The sequence below is a fragment of the Elephantulus edwardii genome, unplaced genomic scaffold, assembly GCF_000299155.1.
Source record: "Elephantulus edwardii isolate Elephantulus edwardi_28Jun2011 unplaced genomic scaffold, EleEdw1.0 scaffold00564, whole genome shotgun sequence".
NCBI classification, from domain to species: Eukaryota; Metazoa; Chordata; class Mammalia; order Macroscelidea; family Macroscelididae; genus Elephantulus; species Elephantulus edwardii.
In genome coordinates, this window is record NW_006400314.1 from 129842 (window position 1) to 138377 (window position 8536).

Here is an 8536-nt window from a genome sequence, read left to right on the forward strand (position 1 = left end):
TTGAATATATATTCTTTTATTCTTTATTATGTCTGGTAAGGTTTGTTCTAGTAATACTTCCGTGACTTTTTCAGTGCCTTTGCTTGCTTTTTCCTGTTCTGGTATTCCAGTAATGCACATGTTATTTCTCTTCTTGGTGTCCCATATTATTCTTAGGTTTTCTTCTTTCTCCTTCCTTCCTGATTCTGCTTTTTGCTCTAGTAGATCCGTGGTGACAATTATAGCTTCTATTTCACCAGTTCTGTGTTCCATCTCTTCAACTCTGCTCATGTTTCCTTCCACTATGTTGACAGCATCTGAAACATTGGACCTCATGTTTTGGATCATGATTTTTTGTTTTCCCAGAGCCTCCAATGCCTCATTTGGTTTTTTTGTTGTTGTTATTCTGTATTGGTTTTATTTTAAGCTCCTCCTGGTTTTTGCTTGCAGTTTCCTGTAATTCTTGAAGTTTGTCTTTCACCCACTGAAAATATTATATCATTGTTCTTTTAAATTCTGTGTCAGAAAGTTCCATCAGACTTTCTGTCTTTAGGAAATCCATTGATACTGTGTCACTTTTTGGGGTTAACATCTTGCTTTGTGCCTGGGTAGGGGCTGAGGTACCTTGCTTCTTTTGTGACGTTGCTGTGGTAGTGTTTTTCATGCCTGAGACAGTATTAAGTTCTTAAGTCACTCTGCCAGAAGAAAGTGGGGCAATTACGAGGCCTGTAGTTTTCTCTTAACTACTGACCTAAGGGAAGTTTCAGATCAGGGCCTGTGAAAACAATCTCTTCTGTTTATAACTGTTGTAGCTAGGTCAGATTGAGGCGTTCTGGCAGGTAGTTCACTGGATGTGAGGAGATAGAAGGTGAAGCATGAAGTCACGTGCGCAGGGCAGGCACAAGGGCAGGGCACGGGCGCAGGTACAGGGTGGGTGCAGGCACAGAGCACAGGCAGACTCTCACCGATTGGGTACACTTGGGGACCTTACTCCAATTCCGGCTGTCAGATTGCTCCTTGATGAGGGCTGTTCCCAGGCAGGACTGCTCCCTGGTGCAGCACGGGACTTCACAGGTACAGCACAGGCCACTTCCCTGGTGCAGTGCTCGCCATTCATCCAGATTCACCCCCAGTCAGGCTTTGACCCTGGTCTGGCTTGGTCCTGGTCTGCCTTGACCCAGGTCTGGCTTCACCCTGGTCCCTCATTTTATCCCCCCCCCCCCAATTCTAGCCAACCGGTTTCTTTCATGTTGGAAAAAAATTGTCACATTTTCCTTTAACAAAACACATTACTTAATTATTTATGTTTTTTTACATTACATTATTTATGTTTTTAATCTCAACTGAATTGCTGAGGAAAGTGCTGTAAAATCAGGAGGGAACTAACTTTTAGTAATTCATGAGATTAGTTGGACTATTAAAATTATATAAGTATCTATCACTCAGCCAACCAAATAATGCTTTTTTATTATAACTTCATAACACATCATGTTGTTGTTGTTTGATGCCGTCGAGTCGTAGATGACTCATAGTGACCCTTGAACAAACGGCCTGAGAACTGTTCATACATAGAGTTTCCTGAGGCAAGCCATTTCGGAAGTGGATGCCGCTCCTGCTTCCAGGCTTGTTTTAGTCGGGAAGCTCCAGCCAGCACTGTCCACCATGGGTACCCATTACCACGACTGGCACATCACTGTCACAGTCTTCAGCATCACAGCAACCACGAGTTACCTCTATACAGCAACGCACAGACCAGTGCTATACCACCTAGAAGAATATTTGACAGGAAAACAATTTGAACCTGGCCGAGGGCCACAAATGAAAATCACCCACCTTTGGCTTAGTAGCATAGCTTCCTTTCCACTAGGCCTACGTAGCTCTCTCTGTCGTTGTCATTGTTATTATTGTTTGATGCTGTCGAGTCATAGACAACTCATAGTGACCCTTGAACGAACAGCCTGAGCACTTCGTACATAGAGTTATGACACATCATAGAGTAGTGAAGTATTCCCTTTCTTTTTTTTTTAAACCATCAAAGAAAGCTTTATTATCACAGAGGAAGTCAGAGAACACTGGAGCCACTCACAGCTAGCATGTGATGTAATCAGGGAAAGGGGACACCAGGGGGACCCCATCAATCACTGTGAACAGTCTCCCCCTAACAGATGTGCATGGCTTGGGAGACCCTGGCTTTCTGGCCTCTGAACACTGAGTGTGTGACAGGGTAGGTGTGTGGCACTGGCTGGCTCAGAGGCAAGTCCTACTAAGCAGGCCTCCTGGACAAAATGAAGGACATGACGCCAGAACCAGGGGTAGCAACTGCTGCACAGACTCTGCCTTAAATGAAAATCAAATTACACCCATTATAACTTTAAGTACATTTCACCCTGTTCATAAAATGAGAAAAGGGAATAGAACACTGGGCTCTATGGGACAGCCTTTCTTTTTGATAAATGCTTTTATGAGTTAATGATAGCAGGGCCTTTCCTCTCATTAACAGCAAGCGGCACTCCATTTCCAAGCCAGCTTTTTAAAGCTCTTGCTATCTATTATCTGTTATTATTTGGATTTTGAACAAAATTGATGGAGTATGAGCCAGTAGAGGAATCTTGTTTGATCTGGAAATTTTCTGTAGAGAGTCCAAAAGGTCGGAAAACCAAGTTCCTGAGGTCTTTTAGTTTCCCTAACATCTCTTCCTTTAATCTTTCATTACGTTCTTCAATTTGTTTAGGTAATCTCATACAAGCTTCTCTTGCTTGATGTACTGATGGATCTTTTTCTAATACAGATTTATAGTCTTCTAAGGCTTCATCCAGTTTGTCTGTCTTCTCATACAACTCTGCTCTTCTTAATGTTGCCCTGATATAGCTGGGGTTTAAATTAATTGCTTTGCTGCAGTCACTGATAGCCATCTCTTTCTTGTCCTGCTTCATTCTTGCTGCAGCTCTATTTGAAAACAGAATAGACCTCTCTTTTTGGAAGCAGGCTGGGCACGTTTGAAGAGCTCGACGATAGGAACTTTCAGCTTCTACATAATCTCCTTTCTTAAACTGTTCATTTCCCTCCTCTTTTAGTCTTGTGCTCTCTTTTCTTCTTTTCTCTTTCTCTTCACTGGGCATATCCTTTTCCAGTTCTATTAGGTATTCTTCATTTAGTTCAGAAGAATTCACATCCTCAGCGTTGTCCCCAACCTTATCTATTCCTTGCTCTTCCTTCTTAAATGAGTCGCTACAATCGTGAAAGCACCCGTCTTCTCCCTGGTCCTCCTGGGGAAGAGGTGGGACCTCCTTGACCAATTCACTCTGGGAATGCTCATCTTTGGGATTAGTAACCAGAGGGCTGTTACACTCTGATTCCTGGGGATCTGTAATCTTCAATCCATTGATCAGATCTTCTGGAACCTTGGAGTTCTCTGATTTCTCCCCCATGATGGAGTCAGTTGGGGAGGTGAAGCTGAAGTTAGCTCTAGGTTCTTCTCCTTCCCGGCTTCTCGAAATATTCCCTTTCTTAAAATTTTATTTGAGAGAAAGTTTATAAAGCATATTGCTTCTTAAATAAATCATTTATTTACCTTCTGTTCTTCAAGATCAGTTACAGTACTCACAATGTCTGGTCATTTATTCATCCCATAATGTCTTTTCCTTCACCCATCTTCCTTAAGTGTTTATTAATTATTTGTTAATATCATCCCATCCTACCCTTCCCTTTTCTAGAATCTGGAATGATTCTCTGTATATATAAACCTTTCTATAAATTTTATATTAATGGTCATATGCAATATGTATGCTTTTGTGACTGACTTGTTTTAATAAGCTTGATGTCCTTTAGAGTCATTAATGTTTTGCAATGTTGCACAAATTCTTCATTGTTTTTCTTTGTTTGGTGGTACTCCAGCATACCATAGTTTCTTTCTTTTTTTTACCATAGTTTCTTTATTCATTGATCCATTGATGGACATTTCATTTGCTTCCATCTCTTTGCTTTTGTGAATAGTTTTACAGTCAATGTGGTGTGCATATAATTGTTCGTATTGGAGCTTATATATCTTTAGGATAGAAATATTCCATTGTAAACCTCATCTTTGGCATATTTTAAAATCTTTTGAGAAATGTATTTGGGTTTTTGTGGGGGTTTTGTGTGTGTGTGTGACCTTGTTATACTAATCAGAAAAACAATCTATCCCTTTCTTAAGTGAATTAATTTCTCTAAAAGTTTCTCAGAGTAGGTACTGAAAGCCTCAGTAATAAGACAGGTACAAAATCAAACCCACTGCTACCGAGTTGGCTTACAGTGGCCTGACATCAGATGCCCAGGCCAGTCACTCTTTGCATGAGGAGAGCTCCTAGGAGAGTTGGTGGAGTAAAACTGCCGACCCACAACCCTCTCCATTATCAGCCCGTTACATTATCCACTGTTCCACCTCTGCCTTTCCAAGCATGATGTCGTTCTCCAGGATCTGGCCCCACCTGATAACATGTCCAGAGTATACTTTTTTGTTATTGTTGTTATGTGCCATCGAGTCGCTTGTGACTCATAGCGACCCTATGTACAACAGCACTAAACCCTGCTCTATCCTGTGCCAATCTCACTGCCTCTGACACACCCATCCCGTTTACCCCAGTCACTGAATCAATCCACCTCATAGAGGGTCTTCCCCTTCTGCGCCATCCCTCCACTGTCCCAAGCATGATGTCCCTCTCCAAGGACCTCTCCCTCCTTACAACATGTCCAAAGTATTTAATCTTCTTTATTTATTGACCAATTTTCACATGCATGTGAAGCATAGAATACTATAGATTGTGTCAGATACATTGTAGTCTTTAAACTGACATCCTTGCTGTTTAACACTTTAAAGAAATTCTTGGCAGCTCAACAAAATACTCCATTTTGTTTCTTGAATGTGCTTTCTATGTGTACTGATGAAAATAAAATCCTTAACCTTGACAGTCTTTAACCATTTTTTATGTTGGGGCTTATTGGTCCAGTTGTGAGGATTTTTGTTTTCTTTGTGTGGACCATATTGAAAGCTATTCTTTTTTTTTCTTCTTCAATAAATACTTCAAATTCTTTCACGTTCTGCAAGATTATTCATCCACATACCATAGACTGTTGATAACTTTTCCTCCAATATTGGTGCCACATTCTTCTTCATATAGTCAAGTTTCTCAGATTATTTTCTCAATGTATAGAGTAAATAGGTTGGAGAAACACTAGCACTCGGGCTTTCCAGGGTTCTTTGCAGCTTCTTTTTATGTACTATCAAGTCGGAACTAACTCATAGCTGATCCTCCAGCAGGTTTTTCTAAGTCTTTGAATTGCATGGGAGGAGATTAACTGTATTTCTGTCATGGGGCATCTGGTAGTTTCTAACTGCATGCCATATAAAAGCCATTCTCATAGCTGCCACTGCCAAGAATTCTTCCCAGCAAGATGCTATCTTTGGAAGGAAAGTTGGAGAGGATATGTAGGTGTGGCTGGGTGGTAAGAAGTGTTGGGGCTGGCTTAGTTCCTGAGAGGTGGTGTTTACTTAAGAAAGCAGAAGGATGAGGAAGGACAAGGAGGTACCTACTCCTCTGTCCTTAGTCAGGGAGTGAAAATGAAGGGCCACCAAAGTCTAACTTTCCCTCTGACTCGAATCTGTGGGAGGCAAACCCCTCGTATGAGTATAGAAGCTCAGGGAAGTGAGCCTAGTGCAAGCCTCAGGTAATATTGGGTATGAAGATGTGGGGGGGGACTGGATCTGCTCTGCATTTCAAGGTCTCACTTGTGCAGGTTGATGAGTGATGTTTCTGCAATCAGGCCCCATCTGTCTCTTTGTTCTGTTATTCTCATTCCTGTAATAGGGAAGGTATACTGGAGTGATTCCGTGGCGTTGTCCTTAGTGTCTTGGGTTCTGACAGTAATTGATGTGAATGTCGTAAATCTGAGCAGTCACAAACCCCTCAGTGCCCAGTCCGCTTTTTAGGGTCACATGAACAACTGAGAACATCTCATCCAGAGTAGCACATACCCTCTGTCTCAGCATCAACCTCCTCCCCCACCTCCTCTGTGTGCTCTCAGGATGTCAGCCCCCCAAGTGACTGCCTCCTTCCCAAACCTCTCTACAGTTCACAGCTTTGCATTTGTGCACTTCTCTGATGGATGCCTCTCTCCCTCTAGACCATGTAGTCTTGCCCATCAGCAGACAATGGCACCTAGTACCAGCCAGGCTCTGGCACTTGGCAGGCCCTCAGTTGACATGTGTCTGGATGGGTAGGTGACAGATAAACCAAATGATATCAAAGAGAGTGAGCCCCTTTCTCCCCCTCAAATAATAACTTTTATTTGTCATCATTAAAAGTCTGAATTTTAAACAGATTCTTGATCTGGTGGCTAACAGCTGTTATCTGGCTCAACTTTAGCATCTGCCTCATCTCCAATAGCTTTTCCAGAGCTACCATCTTCACTATGAAACATAATGAATTTTTCCCAGTTCAAACTTGGGCTTCTTCAAAATTATTACTTTTCTAACAAATACATGATAGAGAAGATAAATAGACTTTCAAGCCTTTTCTATGTCTTTCCCAATGCTGTCTGGAATCAATACAGATACCAAATTCCTTTTTCAAGGAGATCAAAAGGAAAATTGTCAAATTTATTTGGAGAGACAAGAGACTCTGAATAAGCAAAACACTTCTGAGAAACAAAAATGAAATGGGAGGTATAGCACTCCCTGACCTCAAAACCTACTATACAGTGGTTGTAACCAAAGCAGCATTGTACTTGTATAATGACAGGGACATAGATCAGTGGAACAGAATTGAGAACACAGAGATAGACCCTAGCTATCTATGGTCAACTGATATTTGACAAGGAAGTAAAACCTATTGGATGGGGAAATAACAGCCTCTTCTACAAATGGTGCTGGCAAACTTGGAGGAAGCTGAAACAGGATCCACATTTCACACCATACACAAAAATCACCTCAAGGTGGATAAGAGACTTGGGAGTAAAGCCCAGAACCATAAAGTTCGTAAGAGACAAATTGGAATCAAGCTAAGAAGCTGTAGTCTACAGTATTAAGAGACTGCCAAATACAGTCAAGTTATTAACACTTCTTATAAGTCTTTTGTCAAAATTCCATCATTTTCTTGCATATTTGGCAGACCTGTTGGTGCTAAGCATAGAAGATCTTCTGAATCTGATTGTTGAGGGGGTTTTTTATTTGTTTGTTTGGTTTGGGTTTTTTTGTGAAACCAATGCAAAACAGACGAAGCAAATAACCTTCAAAAGGGCCGAACTCTTTCAGCATTTTTTTTAATTGGGAAAAACATATTGGGGGTACAAGGAGGTGAGGGTTGGAGCAGAAGGGTGAGGATGGGCAGGGATGCAGTTGCAGAGCTGCACAGTTTGGTCGGTGGCGGGCAGCAGGTGAAGGAAATAATGAGGATCCAGTGGGGACCAGATGCTACAGAGGAATGACAAGTATTTTCCAATGGTAATTAAACCAACTGTCTTATTGATTTAGGAACTGGATGCCAACTCTCTGGCTTCTTCATGCTGAACAGGGGCGTAGATGTAAAGGGGGGGAAGGTAGGTCGCTTTATCACCTTACTGGTGGTCTTGGGTTAAAGCTGCTTGCCTTCTTGTTCTGTTAGAAGATATTTTCCTGTCATTTGCTCCCCTCTGGGCTGCAAAGTGTTTTCCCAGGTGGGTCCAGTGGGGATGGCTGGTTGAACCCAGAGGCTCCATCCTCCTTTGCTTCCTTAGCTGTCAGTTGTATTTCCTTTTTGTTACGTGCACTGGGTTCAGGGTCAATTCTGGAGTAAAACTCAGTGTTAAGGTTACCTATAGGATAGGGAGCAAATCTAGAGAGAACAAACTTGTGAGTTACAAATAGAAGGGCTTTGAGGGTGTTGCTTTCAGGTTTACTGGGGGAGAGGGCGGCAGAAGGTGACGTAGATAACATTCTCTGGATACCCTAGGCATTCTTTTTTTTTCCCCGCCCAGGGGTCAGATGGCACAATCTAGGGACTGAGGAGCTCACCCTGAGGGCCCCGAGCTGGGGGCCAAGGGCAGCCCATCCTGAGCAGGGCAACACCCCCAGGATCTGGCTGATATACTCCCCCTCCAATTGCCTCTACTCCAGTCTGGTCCCCTCGCCTGACCGAGGACTATGTGGTCAGGGATAGTGTCTCCAATTCCAGCACCACCACTTTTAACACCCCCCCCATAAGTGGTCATACTATATTTTGAAGTAGGTGTCACTGCCCTCCCCCTTTATATATGGTAAAGGGAACCTGAGAATTGTGAACAGACTCCCCCCAGGTCTAACCATCTTTTGGCAGAAGCATTCAACAGAACAAAACATGTGGTGCATTTAGGAAGTCGGTCATCTTGTGCATGGTGCCACTGTTAATTGTCATCAGACTCACAGTGACTTTCAGTGACTTTTGTATAGGTAATCGTCTTCTTTGGCCTGTCCAAGGAAACCCAAACCTGCAGATGGCGGGGCTCGCATCCCATCTCCCACCTCCCATGCAGGCAACCGGCGGGTGCTCGCTTCTCCCACTGCCAC

General features: G+C 42.7%; 1 pseudogene; it reads right to left on the reverse strand.

Moving 5' to 3' along the window:
• Positions 1 to 2528: 2528 nt before the first annotated feature.
• On the reverse strand, positions 2529 to 3407 carry LOC102862686 (annotated as a pseudogene).
• Between the last annotated feature and the right edge of the window lie 5129 nt (positions 3408 to 8536).